The sequence below is a fragment of the Schistocerca gregaria genome, chromosome 2 (assembly GCF_023897955.1).
Source record: "Schistocerca gregaria isolate iqSchGreg1 chromosome 2, iqSchGreg1.2, whole genome shotgun sequence".
Lineage (NCBI taxonomy): Eukaryota > Metazoa > Arthropoda > Insecta > Orthoptera > Acrididae > Schistocerca > Schistocerca gregaria.
The window spans coordinates 250,672,429-250,687,808 of record NC_064921.1 but is presented as its reverse complement, the minus strand read 5'-3'; the positions used below and the strand labels follow the sequence as shown (position 1 = coordinate 250,687,808).

Here is a 15,380-nt window from a genome sequence, read left to right as displayed (position 1 = left end):
CCAGCCAATTGTGGAGTGATGGGACATTCTTATTAGAGGCACAGTAGCGAGCGGTAGAATTGTAGAGAAGAAGATCTGATATTCGTGAATCTGGGGGAAATTGCGTGGAATACTTTATTATGGTACTGAAAACTTGACAGTAAAGCTATTTTCTGGACTGTACGGTTGGACAAGGTTTTTGGAGGAATATTTCAAGGTAGTCAATGGAATGTTTTTTTGTCCCTCAGATAACTAATAATATTCATGATTCGTGTTAAATACATCTCACTGTTTTTATTATGTCACAAATAACGCAAACGTTTGTAATTTGTGTAATGAGTGATTTTTGTAATTGTTAGACACTGATAATGTTGTACAGTCTTGTTGGACTATAATCTGAGTTTAATTCTTCAAGAACTCTTTTCTTTAAAATCAAGCACTTCTCCATCATTCTTAGTAAAGTTTTAAATTTTTGACGCGTCATCACTGCACCTTTGGTCACTCGCGGCTGAGGTTGTTTTTCACAAGGAAAGAAAAATTTACTGATGAATATATTATTTTTCTTTAGCCGCCGCATTTACTGATCTCAATTTCTTTTCGGGAACGTCAGTGCGCAGACACAATACACTACTTTGGGACAACATGGTTGTGGAGATGAAGCAGCGATTAGTATGATTAGTCAGTTATTCAAAAAAGTCTTAATCGCATTTATTATTATTATACCGCCAACCGGTTTCTACACGACGTAGGGGTCATCTTCCATTGGTCGACTGCTGGTGCTGTCACTCCTGTCTACATAACGGCAGTCGACCAATGGAAGATGACCCCTACGTCGTGTTGAAACCGGCTGGGGGTATAATAATAATAAATGTGATTAAGTCTGTTTTTGAATAACCGACAAAACACTATGCTGAGCGTGAGGGAAGCACCTTTTTTTGTTTCATTGTCGATCTCACTTTGCATTCTTCTGAGTAAACAGTACATAGGCAGAATTTTCAGGTGCTAAGCTAACTAAGCAGATTAATTTACGGTGAGCCATGTAGGTAAACTTAGAGTGTTATTTTCTTCATAGTTGAGCATTATTTTATTTTGTAGAGTGTTATTTTCTTTAGAACTGAGCACTATTTTATTTTGTGGATATTTGAGGTCTGACATTCCACTTCATATAGCAACTTTCATAACGTACTTTAGTATTGAGTTTCACTTAAATAATTTTCACTCGGCACAAAATTAGTTTATTTTGAGATTTAATTACGTTGATTGTCATTATTTCAGATTCAGCATTACTATGATTAATGTTTTGTTTCACGTCGCTGTTTGCTAGGGCAATACAGGGCCAACTAATAGTCACTGTTGCTCAGCAGTTGAATACGGTGTCTTACGGATGGTACACACAAGCAGAAAGTTTTTAAAAAACAGTATTCACTATTTCAAACGCATATAGTTGTCATAGAAAGCTTACAATCTTGGTGACCTCAGATTCCGTCCAATACACATGGAGCACCACGTTCTGCTAACGTATACATGTTTTCGTTGGCAGTGGAATATGTCACTGTCCTTAAAGTCTTAGCCTTATGAGTAAGGTCGGATGTGCTGGGACGTCATGTTACTGGAGATTCTCGAGCTATCTACAACTCATTAAACGTTTGTTATCAGTACCGTCTAAGAAGTTTAGAATTTGGGTGCTACTCAGTCGTGAATAAACTACACAACTTCTCTTTCTGCAAAGGCACAATTCCTGTAGACACATTGATACTAAAGCGAAGCTGATTTCTTGCTTCCGTGATCTGTAGGGGATTATTATGTGACTACATTTGGGTTTTGTGCTACTATATTGACATGTGACTTATCTGCTGCTGTATTGTCCGACTTTGTGTGAGATCCGCCAGGGTAGCCGAGAGTGCTAACGCGCTGCTTCCTTGAATCGGGTAGGCGCGCCGGCCCGCGGATTAACGACGAGAGCCCGTGTCCTGGCCAGCCTGGATGTGGTTTTTAGGCGGTTTTTCACATCCCGATAGGTCAGTACTGGGCTAGTCTCCACGTTCCGCCTCAGTTACACAGCTTGCAGACAGTTGAAAACATTCGCACTATTCCATGTATTCCACTAGATGCAGACAATTGGTGTACGCTAATTCCTTCCCGGGGGGGGGGGGGGGGGGGGGGGGGGGGTACGAGGTGGCGACAAGAAGGGAATCCGGCTACCACTTAACATTAACACGGCACATCCGTTTAACCAGCAGACCCCGTAGGTTGGGATAAATGCTTGGAAAGAGAGATTGTCCGACTCTGTGTGAAACCCATTTCATACGCAAAATGTCAGCTGTGTACTGCGGTTGTCCATTGCTTCTTCTTACAGTACATTGACTATATTGTAATGTGGCAAAATGACCTTGTAGCCTGGAAGCCCAAAAACTATGTAACTGATATGAATAAATTAAGTCTTTGTACAGAAAGGGCCATGCAAGAGCGCGGTTTGTGCCTTGAACAGCTCCAAATCACCGCATACTTGTTTCAAGATCATCTTCAGTCCATTGCAACAGTGGCTCCGCAAGTTTGCGAACTGTGCGAGGTCTAACAAGATCGGCAAGTGGCTGGTTCAACCTCTGCAACCTCTGCACCTGAGGATGCCATCCGGCATGCAGTCGACTAACGTCGTAGAGTAGAATACTGCCCTATGCAATCAAAAGAAAACAAACATTGCCATTAATGAAAAACTGACCACTGAATGTCACGAGAACTAGACCCGCCATTATAGAAGGAGGATGGGAGTGTTGTGTTGTCAGTAGGGAAGCAGTAACAGCAGAATGGGTTTATCAACAGAAATCAATCACTTCGAAGGTGAACTAGTCACTGGAATCCACATGAGTAATAAATCCATCGGAGACAGTTAAATCGTTCTAAAGCTGCCCTAGCCGACAGTTGGTGGTGTTACTGGGAAGTGGTAACTCGAAAACACAGCTAAACCAAGAGCAGACAAAGCATGTCCTGACGGACAGAGACCGTCGAGGATTATGCAGAATGGTTATAAACAGTCGCATGAAGTCAGCGGAAGGAATCTTTCGTAGGTTCCAAAACGCTATCAACGGTCCAGCTAGCACGATGACTGTGCGTAGGGAGTTAAAAAAGATGGGGTACAGGGGAAGAGCAGCTCCTCATGAGCCACACATTTCCCTAGCAGTGTTAAGTGATTCTTGAGGTATTCTAAAGATCGACGCCACTGCACAGTGGATGAAAGGAAACGTGTGATTCGTAGTCATGAGTCTCGCTACACTCTGTGGTAATCCGATGGAAGAATTCGGGTTTGGCGAATGCCCAGAAAACATTACCTACAGTATCGAGAGCGATGTACGTAGGTGATTATGTTACATGAATATGAGCGAATTTTACAGAATTGTGTGTTGCGTACAGAGGATAATTCGGGTGCGAGCGTCGAACATCACTACTCTCTCTGATTTCGGCTTTTGAGGAACAATGGAGTGCCGTTTGACAAACAGATATTCAGACACCTTATTGAAATTGTTGCCTGCAGATTTCAAGCCGTCATAAATGTGAAGGATCGACACACCGCTGTTAATGGCCGCTGTTAACGTTGTTCATCCTACATGGAATCACTAATATGGGTCTATCAAATTTTAATTTATTTTCAGCACCATTTGAGCCGTGCGCGTGTTGGAATCGATTCTTCCCGGTCATGAAACTTCTTTGCTCTGCGTTTCCAAGTGACAGTTTGCTCGGCGTCTCACGAGAGGGTGCGGAGTCGCTTCCCGATTTCACTTAACACGCGCCCTTCCTGCTCCATGTGGGTCGGGCATTCTGTTTAGAAACTATGGCCGCTCATCGAATACGGAGGTACAGTTTGTCGTGCTATCACCGGCTGCGGAAGCAGTATGCATGCGACAGCTGGTGAGTTATTGCTTCCTTCAGCTTGTACAGTCGCGTGTTTGCGTTTTCCAAGTCGGTACGCTTCTCATTTTGCCTGCCTTACTTGTGGACGCTACTGTACCAGCATTGACATACAGCTAAGCATGGGCTGCAAATGAAACGGTGTACATGCGACAGCTGAAGAATCATTGCTTTCCTCTGCCTTCATGGTAGCGCGTTTGTCTCTTCAGAGCCCATGCGGTTTCTTTTTTAATTTTTGTTACCTTTGTTGTGGATGCTGTGCTGTTGGGATTCACTTAGAGCCAAGCAAAACGGTGATCACCTCTGATACGTGTAGCTAAAGGACGTAAAAGGCTGTTGTCATTCGCGAAATGCCATCTTCGCTGAGCGAAATTCACTTAAAGTTCTCCTGTAGAACGCTGCTTACCTTTCTCCGATGAGGGTTCAATTTACTGTAGATCTTTTTCGGCGTTAACAGTTCACCTCAACGTTATTTTGAACCTACCTAAAAAATTAGGAGCCTGTTTGTAAAGGGCAAACGTAATTTTATGTTTTAATACTGATAGTTCCGTAAAATTGTCGTTTCTGCATTCATCTACTTACAAGCTTTTATTTTACGCCTCAAGAGTGAAGACCGCCACCATTTTCCATTGTTCCTTTTTCTTTAAACGTTACAGTAATTCCTCTATTTCACAATCGTTGTGGCGAAGTAGGCAAACTTGAATTGTTTGGTGAAAAGTTTGGCATGTAATTTTTGGTTTCCGGTTTTAATCTTCCTCTGTGTGTGTTTTAGATCTGAAGGGGAGCTCTGTCTGCCCGAGCTCAAGCTGATTGCTTTATATTATCACATCATTTGTTTTCAGCTTTTTCGTGAGGTATTGTTTGGAAACCTGTGATCTCGTTAACGTTGGTCCTCTTACATGAAGGTCATGTAGTCAACTCTACAAACTTTAAACATTTTGGTAAATGTTCTCATTTTCACTCTCGTAATTATCATCGGTATTGCAGTATCTGCTACAAGGCGTCTTGTGACTTGTTTTTTGACTTTTTAAAATGCAATGCATATATATATATATATATATATATATATATATATATATATATATATATATATGCATCATTTTAAAAATGTCAGCAGAAACTTAAGTGAATATATATATATATATATATATATATATATATATATATATATATGCATTGCATTTTAAAAAGTCAAAAAACAAGTCACAAGAAACTTAAGTGTATATATATACTTAAGGTTGTCCTGTAGAACGCTGCTTACCTTTCTCCGATGAGGATTCAATTTACTGTAGATCTTTTTCGGCATTAACAATTCAGCAGTTGACTTTGTATTTTACCACTCTCTGATCCGGATTCACTACCATTTCGCGATTTGTAGCTAACATAAAATCAATAAATGTTATTTTTATGAGACATTGCTATTCGTATTTTAATTAACACTTTTATTTGTTAACAATTACCGAATTAAAACAATTTTTTTTCCAAGATGTCCGTGCCAACGAATTTATGTTCAATAGACTCGCCAACTCATTCAGTTACTGGCATCTATTTGAATAAACTCGGAAGCAGTAAATAGAGGACAGATATCTTTTAAATTTCAAACGAAATTTTTACGAGCTTCTTGAGAACTGCTTCGCTTGCCTTTGTCAAATAGAGTTCTTGTCACTCGCCTTAAGATCGTATAGGAAGACAGAGCGTTTAATAAGTCCGTGCCGCTCTGAACACAAGCATTGTTTATAGACATACTCTCTGCTGATGCTTTTTTCTAATTTTGACCCATACTATCCCCTATAAGGATAAGGGAATTTTTGGTTAAACACACAATATAAGATAGATTCGTTACCTGCGATGCAGCACTAATGCTAAAATGATGAAGGCAGCTGAGTACCAAAGACAAGGGAGATCTGCATTCAACCAATCCTTATGCTTCTTGATCGAAAAAAAACCAGTATCAAATCCACTTTCCCAAGAAACAGATTTTATAGTATTTTTACAGTTATTCCATTCCTCCACAACAGAAAATTTTCTCTACCTGTAACGACATCATCTTTAAGCATCCTATACGGTACAGTGATGTTATGTGTTACAAATTATCTTATACTAATATCCTTTGTATTTATCTCCGCTTTTCACTCCCCTTTATCTTTAGTTGACGTCGTTATCATTCACTTTTACGAATATTTCGTATCTTTCGTTTCATTTCACTAACTCCCTGGAATTTTTATTTAGCTCATTTTCTCCTTTATCCAGACGTTTAATTTCCCTTCTACGGTTATCCCTTGAGGCCATAAAAACATTGAATTCATGTGCTTTACTTCACAATACGTTTCTGACTTGGCCCAGCCCCTGAAATAGATCTAGGTCAAGTTTAGCTTTCTAGATTTTACAAAAACTTAGATAATTCTGATTTTGATATACGTGACATTGGTGTTACATGCAGTAAGTTGCACAATATTTTGTAAGTTCTTGATGTAAGACTATCTAGAGTACGATCGAGGGTGTGTCTTGTTTATCTTTTACGTGCTATCTTGTTTTTCTACTCATCCTCTAATTAGCTTTATAGAGTGCCACGGTAATCAGAGATTTAATATCACTAAGTAATTATTATGATGGATTAGTTGGCTGCTGCAATACCGTTCGTAGGAAGAGCTCATCACACACTTTTCTTTGTTGTACTGTTACTTCAATTATTGGAGTATAAATCTATATTTTTATTACAATTTCCATCTACGTTTCACTTCCAAGCACACAAAACGTTTCAGCAAGCAGCCATCATCAGATACCAATGGGCTACAGGTACAAACCCAGTTATGTGACCAAAAAACAGAAACTGACTCACAGCCTCCTTCTCGTACAGTTTTTTTATTTGATGCCTAATATTGTATCCATCAGACTGCCAAAATGATTCTAAGACGTTTAAAATGAGGTGAGAAAACACGTTGGGTTGCAACACCAACCAAATCTCAATCGGTTTAAAAAGAGAACAGAACTTAAAGGAATAATGAGTGCCGCAAAGGGTACGGTGCAGAACCGGACATGTCAATACGAGAGAACGTTGTTTTGTGATAAACTGACAGTCCAGCGTCCTAATTCCATTGTTGATTTTGGAAGAAGCTTTATAATAGGACAGCCCAAAATGGACTACTTCTTTTGAAGAACATGTCGATAAGTCCGGCGAAAATAGTGCTGAGAGGAGCGTTAATAGTGACAGGAAGAGACGAAGAAATATAGAGCAATGTGAACGAAATGTCGAGAAATAGAAGAGGCGAGGAAGACCACTTTCTATAGCAATAATCAAATATTACAACTTTCATATTGTCGGAATCAGTGACCTACCCACATAGCATGTTCTGCACCTCTTCTTTGCTGCGTAACTTCTGCAAATCTAAAACATAATTCTCCCTTCAGAAACATTCCTAGTTAATACAGTGTACTTGAAAACAGAAACATTCAACTTTTGATTGCTTTCACATATTTGTACAACTAGCATCTGTAGGATTTCAGTTCATTTTTATCTGTCTTTAGGTAGCAACCACAAGAGTTTCCGCAGATGCTGAAGTGTAAACATCTTCCTAAAAGGATGGAATGTAAGGAACTCTCTTTGCAGGACGTATGACAGACCCTTGAAAAATTTTATGGAAAAAGGTAACCGAGACTGGAAGTGCTATTTTGGCAGGTGTAGTCCTTTTAGTGGTGCAGTTACGACCATGCACAAAACATCAGATCGTAATGTTTGTGACGTGCATGTGGGAAGATTGTTCGAAGCAGATAAAAAACAATGAGCACACTGATTTGAGTACACAATAAGACACTACACATAAGATATATGCACTTGTACTCATTACACCATGTACTGTTGGTAAAAGGCAACATACATACGGCTATTGAGGTTTCAAATCAAACCGTTTAACATACTCAGAAAAAATGTTGGCAATGCATACATTCCTCACCAATACATATTCAAAACAGTAAAGAATCGTCTGCATAGTGTTGCAGTGAATGCAAACGGAAAGACAATAAAATTGTAAGTAACTAACTACTGGGAAGGAAGGACACAGTTGAGCTTCGCTGCGTCCTAGCCAGGAGGTCTAAGACAACATAATTTACAATATATGTAACAGGGCAACAACAAATATTCCTGTTCATCTGTGAAAATGGACTCGATAAGCAACCTGAGCTATCAGTAACAGGAATCTAATCTGCATAGCACTGTATGCGTGTTGTATGAGTGTCAGTTTGACTGTCATTTAAGCCCTAAACTCATCGTTACATGAAGAACTTAAAACTAACATGTAGATAAGCTATCTGGCTGCGTATTTGAATATAAAAAACTACAGGAACAAATGAACCTGTAACTATGAATACCTAAGCTATCTGACTGCGTTTTTGAACAAGAATTTACAAGTGATACAGAATCTGGCTTGTGCAACAGACTACATGGCATGTTGTGGGGTGTCAGTGTCTCTGTTTTGGCTCTAAGTTTTGCACACACCTCTTTAGGTGACTGCCTTTTTCCATGTGGTTTACAGAAATTCGCAGCAGCATGCAGCAGCAGCGGCTAAAGTTTGTTGTTACTAAGAATGACTTTAATAAAAAGAAGTTTGTTTGGGTCCTGTTAACTACTAAATAAATTGTGAGAAGGAATTTTATACACTAAGTCTATTTAAAACTTTAGAAATCATCACGATCAATAAGAGGGAATGACAATTTCAATGGCATAAGTATCAATAATAGCGGAGTGCCAGATTAACAAATTATTTCAATTTCAAAGTTATATTAACATTCAATAACCACAGCGTATTTATTAAATAGATATGGAGAATAACTATCATTATTTTAAGGATAAGGAGGCTTCTTTAAGTGACAAGCAAAACATGGAATTATTGCAAACTCGGACTAACAATCACGAGCTTAGCCCTGCAACTGCTTTCAGGCTATACTTGCGAATTTTACCTTGAATTCTATCTTCAAGCATAGTTAAGACGTCTAAATCTCTCCTGGCTGTATAAATTAAATAAGGCCTTGAGTGACTATTCATTTCCAATCTTACAAAATGCAAAGAATAGCATTAATTTGCCTATATTGGTTTCAGTGTAATGGAGAGTTCTAACACACTCCTTACACTACCAGCAGGCGCTTCGCCTTGCATTACGATGGTAGCCAGAGCAAAAAATTGAATGTGTGTTGGTACCCGGTTCTCAGATTGGAGACTTTCAAATAATGCAGCATCATAACACTGTATATCCCAGTAATAGTAATCAAATATAATGAGTTCCTTTTATAGGTTTAGTGTACCATTGTGAATCGCCAATTTAGGTGAAATTTCAATGTTTCTTCGTATGATACAATAAACGGCGAGAAGAAGGAACGGGCGATGTTCGCCTGCTCTACTGCAGCCTCATACGGACACACACACACACAGAAACGTTTTCTCGACAGCATGCAAATGACAGGATTTATTCAACCATGTGGTGCAGGAAAACGTCGGAAAATCACACAAAAATTGTATTATAACGTGAATGTCAGAGTAGATATAACAAATATTTATGTGCTGATCTTCTTTCACTTGCGCCTGTGTCCTGCAGTTTTTGCAGAGTCGGAGTGGTTACGATCGGATTTGCATGGTTAATTGAGGGGGTGACCGGATGCCCTTCCTGCTGCCACCCCGTATCATCTGGGACGGAAGCAGTGTACCCCAACTGTCTGCATCTAGTGTAAAACATGAAATAGTGCGTAGTGCGAACGTGTTTCAAATGGCTGCGAGTCGTGTAACTGAGGCGGGACGTGGGGACCAGCCTGGTATTCACCGAGTGGGCTGTGCAAAACCACCTAAAATCCACACCCAGTCTGGCCTGCACACTGGCCCTCGTCCTTAATCCGCCGGTCAGATTCGATCTGGGGCCGGTGAGCCTCTGTCCGGGAAGCAGTGCATTAGCGCTCTCGGCTAATCTGGCGGGTGTTACGTGCTTACGAAACCACAGTTAGCAAATTTGTTAATGGAGACAGCAATATATTCCTCTTGAAACAGTGAAGCGAGCAATGTATCTTTCAAATGTTACCTTATGACTAAACTTTCTGAAGGACAAATTTATACCACAAACTCAAATGATAAAACTAATCATTATCCAAGTAGCTGTTAGCAGTACCTTAGGATAAAGATGTCACTGTCAGTATAATTGCAAAAGACACATGCAAGGAAGTTGCTAACTTCTTCAACGATATTTAAAATCGTAATTGTCTCTGAGAATTTTCCATTTTTGAAAACAATTATGCGAAAGAATGTGTAACATTTATGTTAGATAATGAATACCTACTATTTCCTAATGCTGTGCGACACGGTACCAATGTACTGTAACAAACGGAGGGAAGATAGCATTGGATGAGGTGGCACTTCTAGCATGGCACCTGGACGATGTGGCTTGTCGTTAGCCACGTTAGAGAATGCTATTGGCTCAGTTGGCAGCTATATATATGAAGCCAAACTTTCTGGGGTACTGATTGCCCGAAAGAGAAGGCAGCACATCCATACCTTGTGTAGCAGCTTGAAGGTGAGAGCTGGCAGGCTAGTCACAGAGGGAAGGTTATCAGGAGCATACGTGTGTCAGCTGTACCTCCTGCCCATCACATTAATTGTCGAATTTCTCGCATTAAAAGTAGAATTGCTATCTGTGGCATCAGTGATTAACAGATCAGAAGTGAATCTCGTTAATTACAGTCATAGAGTTTATATTTGCATACTGGCAGTCCATTATTGTGAGGCCTTGTATGTGCATAATAAGAGTCTTCTGTGTAATCTGTCCAAAGCTACAGAGTGGGATATCAATACGTAAAGAGAGTAAAGTGTAAAGTACAGTGTAAGTGAGTACACTACAAGAAAACTGGATGAATAAATGGCATACCTTTTTTAGGGCAGATACACGGCAAAATTTCGAAAAAATTGGCATTTCTTCATTGCGTAAGTTATTAGATTGATTCTTCAAGAATAACATCGTAAGACTTCATAATCGAATTCTCGCTACAAATATGTTTAAAAAAAAGTTTGTTTGGACGTTTGCGCCTGACATGGCTCCTCCGTGCTGTGATCCACTCCTTCTCTACTTTAGGAATGTTTTGTGCGTTAGTTTTTCGTTCACAATTTTTTTTTTCAGCCATCAGTCTTTTGACTGGTTTGATGGGGCCCTAGCACTTGAAACCTAAATCCTCAGTTATCTGAAGGATGTATTCCAATCCCTGTCTGTTTCTGCCCTCTGCAGCTCTCTCTAGTACCACAGAAGTCATTCTCTGATGTCTTAACAGATATCCTATAATCCTATCCCTTCTTCTTGTCAGTGTTTTCCATATACTCCTATCCTCTCCGATTCTGCGCAGAATCTCCTCATTCGTTACCTATTTTTCCGGAAGTCAGATGGAATGTCGCCAGATTAACAGTCGTTCAAAAATTGTTCAAATGGCTCTGCGCACTATGCTACTTAACTTCTGAGGTCATCAGTCGCCTAGAACGTAGAACTAATTAAACCTAACTAATCTAAGGACATCACACACATCCATGCCGGAGGCAGGATTCGAACCTGCGACCGTAGCGGTCGCTCAGTTCCAGACTGTAGCGCCTAGAACCGCACGGCCACTCCGGCCGGCACTAACAGTCGTTTTGTTGCCACCTCCCCCAATGATTTCAGAAATTTTCATGGAATGTTATCTATCCCTTCTGCCTTGTTTTATGTTACGTCTTCCAAGCTCTCTTAAATTTTGATTTCTGTTTCTTTTCCTTCTTCTGCCACATCAGACAAATCTTCCACGTCATAGAGGCCTGTAGTGTCCTCTTTTCACCTATCCATTCTCTCGACTACATTTAACAGCGAAATTCCCGTTGGACTCTTAATGTTGTCACCCTTGCTTTTAATTTCAGCGAAGATTATTTTGACTTTCCTGTATGCTGAGTCAGCTCTAACGACAATCAGTTTTCATGCAGCCATTTCATCTTAGCTTCACTTAATTTCCTATTTGTTTCATTCCTCAGCGACTTATATGACTGTGTTCTTGAATTTCCCTGATCGTTTTTGTGCTTCCTCCCTTCATCGATTAACTGAAGTATTTCTTTTGTTAGCCATGGTTTCTTCACCGTTACCTTCGTTGTTACCTATGTTTTTTTTTCCAATTGTTGCGACTGCCCTTTTCAGAGATGACTAATCCTCTTCAGCTATACTGCTTGCTGAGCTTTTCATTATTGCTGCATCTATAGCCTTAGAGATCTTCAAGCGTATCTCGTCAATCCTTAGCACTCCATATCCCACTTCTTTGCGTACTGCTTCTTACTGACTAATCTCTTGATCTTCAGCTTACTCTTCATCACTGCTACATTGTGATCTGAGTCTATATATACTCCTGCGTACGCCTTACAATCCAGTATCCGATTTCATTATCCCTGTGTGGCATGATAAAATCTAACTGTAACCTTCCCGTGTCACCCAGCCTTTTCCATGTATACCTCCTCCTCTTGTGATTCTCGAACAGTGTATTCGCAATTAGTAGCTGAAATTTGTTATAGAACTCAATTGGTCTTTCTCCTGTCTCGTTCCTTGTCCCAGGCGCATGTTCTGCTGTAACCTTTCGTTCTTCTCCTTCCCTACAACTGCATTTCAGTCCCCCCAAGGCTATTAGATTTTCATCTCCATTTATATACTGTATTACCCTTGCAATACCCTCATGAACTTTCTCTATCTCTACGTTTTCAGCTTGCAAACGTCGGCAGGTATACCGGAACTGTCGTTGTAGGTGCTGGTGTGCTGTCGATTCTGATAAGAACATCCCTGTCACTGAACAGCTCAGAGGGCTGCTGCTGTTTATATTACCCTACACTTATCTGACCAGGAACCCTTCTCTTCTTTCCATTTAACTACACTGATCCCTACTATATCGAGATTGAGCCTTTGCATTCCCTTTACAGATTTTCTCTCTTCGCTACCAAGTTGAAGCTTCTGACATTCCCCATCCCAACTCGTAGAACGCTATCTTTTCGTTGGTTATCCAATTGTTTTCTCATGGTCACCTCCCCGTTTTCAGTCCGCTCCCCGAAAGACCCACAGGGGGAATTATTACGGAATATTTTAATAATGGAGAAATCATCACGACACATTTCTCAGCTGCAGGTGACATGTCTTGTGAATACACATTAATGAAGTGGTTTCCATTGTCTTCTGCATCCTAATGCCGTTGGTCATTGCTGAGTCTTCCGCCCTGCCTTTAGGAGCAATTTCCCACACCAAGGCCGTGAACCTCTGGCCATTGCTTCGTCTTCTTTGACGCGGCCATTGGCGGAACGAGGATGATTCCTTATGACGGCTGTCTTCGGCTGCCAGTGCTGATTATTAGGCAAAATTTGAGGGGTGGCGGGTGTAGAAGCCGGACACTACCCCTGTACCAGGGATAAGCATCGTTCAGGCTTTCCCGAAAGTAGCTGCAGATACGTCTCGAAGGCTGTGAGAAAGATTATCTTTGCATGTTCCTTTGTTTTCAACGTGGTTCTTTTGAAGAGTAAGTGCTACAAACTTATTCCAGTTTTTAGTTTTGCATATATCAACCTGTTTTCATCGAATTGCGTCGTAACAGTGGGCGGAAATTCAAAAAAGGTGAGGAAATGTCGAACTTTACAAGGAAAAGATACAAGAAATTTACATAACAGTGTAACAGTTGTTGCTCCTAAGTGTGAAAAACAATTTTTAGCAATATCACTGAGTTCATCGAAGAAGAAAATTAGTGTAGAAATTGATGATGCTGTGTGCAGTGCCAAAGATGAGTTTTCCAGTGGGTTTAAATTAATTGACTTAGGAATATTTGCCCATATGATTAATGTTTCATGTACACGTGGTAGCTGAGGATCAAAGGGCCTTAGACTGTATGATGACAGTGACAGAATTGGCATTGTAAGTAATACACATATTTTGTGTATAGTTTGTAAGTATGATGTTCAGTCTTCTGCTTTCCATGGGAAGATGTTCGAGCGAATACAACATTATGCTACCCCTGCAGATAATAGGCTTCCAACCAGGTGCAGTCACAATTAATATACTCAGAAGCATCGATGAAGCGCGACTGGACGAAGCTCAGGCAGCACAAGAAAAAATTGCACAAGTCAGCTAGGTAAAGGAGGCAGGGGAAGAAAATAAAGATTATGAATACGAACAGCGTTAGTCACTAGAGGTATCGTAATATTGCCAAAAATTTAAACAAAAACTTTAAATACGAATTGCCATAAACTGACAGTTTTGAGCGATAATGTACATTTTCTCAGGAACTATAAAACCTAAACTCCCGAAATTTGGCATAATTCTTAACAACTACTTACTGGATAATCCTGTGCAGCACTCTTACATTATCTTCTCTCTAAGAAAAGTTCTGCTTTAAAACTTGTCTATTTTTCTCAAGAGGGTACCGTAACACCAAACTGAAAAATTAATTTCAAATCAACAATGACCTTAAACAAAAATCTGTGCCACGTGTTTTATTAGCCTCCTATCCAGATGTAAACTATGAAATTACAGTTTTATTGTTTGATTAATTTACGAGAAAAGGTACATATACGAACAAAGATAATTAAAAATTCAAGTCCTTATAAAATTATGTCGATTCGCGATTTCAAACAGAAATTTCACAGAATATCAAGAAATATGTTGTACATGGTAACCTCATGTTTTACTATTTTAGCTGCAATATTTTTGGAGATATAAAATGCGTTTTGCCCTACGTCTGTCCTTAAAGCGTAGTACGCACTTTATTGCCAAAATTAGTAACTGAGTGTTCTCTTCACAATTCACCGTTGTGTTTATACCTCCACGTGCAGTCCTGATGAGACCACCACCAGCGCCTCCAGTGCAGCGAAAAGACATCATCTGATAGAAGCAGGTAAGTGGATTTCACATAAAAAAATATGAGATGTGGTAGACTTGTATAACTCCAATGAGAAGAGTGGGTATTATTTGGTTTGGACACTTCATGGATCTTTGAATAAACCTTTTTTGTTCATGGCTACACACTGAATGGATGTGGTTTTGACACTAGTCTCGTGTTTTCGAGGTGAGTTCGTTCAACCGACAACTTTCAGCAATACGCTGAGATTGTTGCAAGTGACGTTATTCGAGTTGTATTTTATTTGTTTGGAATTTACGCATGCTTCAAAGTCATGCTGAACTGTGTTCCTTTTTGTAGGTCGTTATGTATTCATACTTGTCATGGGTAATATTACACCTCTGCTTTCTCTTTTGATCTCTGGAGACCGTACATATTACTAATTTAGCCACTATTACATATTACGGCCCTCTTCAACTGTCGGCTGTCTCTGTCAATCAACAGACGAGGTCGGACTGTACGCTTTTGTGCTGTACGTGTCCCTTCACGTTTCCACTTCACTATTACATCGGAAACAGTGGACCTAGAGATGTTTAGGAGTGTGGAAATGTCGAGTACAGGCGTATGCCACGAGGGACACTCAATCACCTGACAAC

At 40.0% G+C, this 15,380-nt stretch overlaps 1 protein-coding gene across 3 annotated transcripts in view; it reads right to left on the bottom strand.

Moving 5' to 3' along the window:
* Positions 1–15,380, bottom strand: part of LOC126336121 (dehydrogenase/reductase SDR family member 11-like) — a 97,913-nt gene that overhangs the window by 34,667 nt on the left and 47,866 nt on the right. The gene's annotated exons all lie outside the window — the stretch shown is intronic.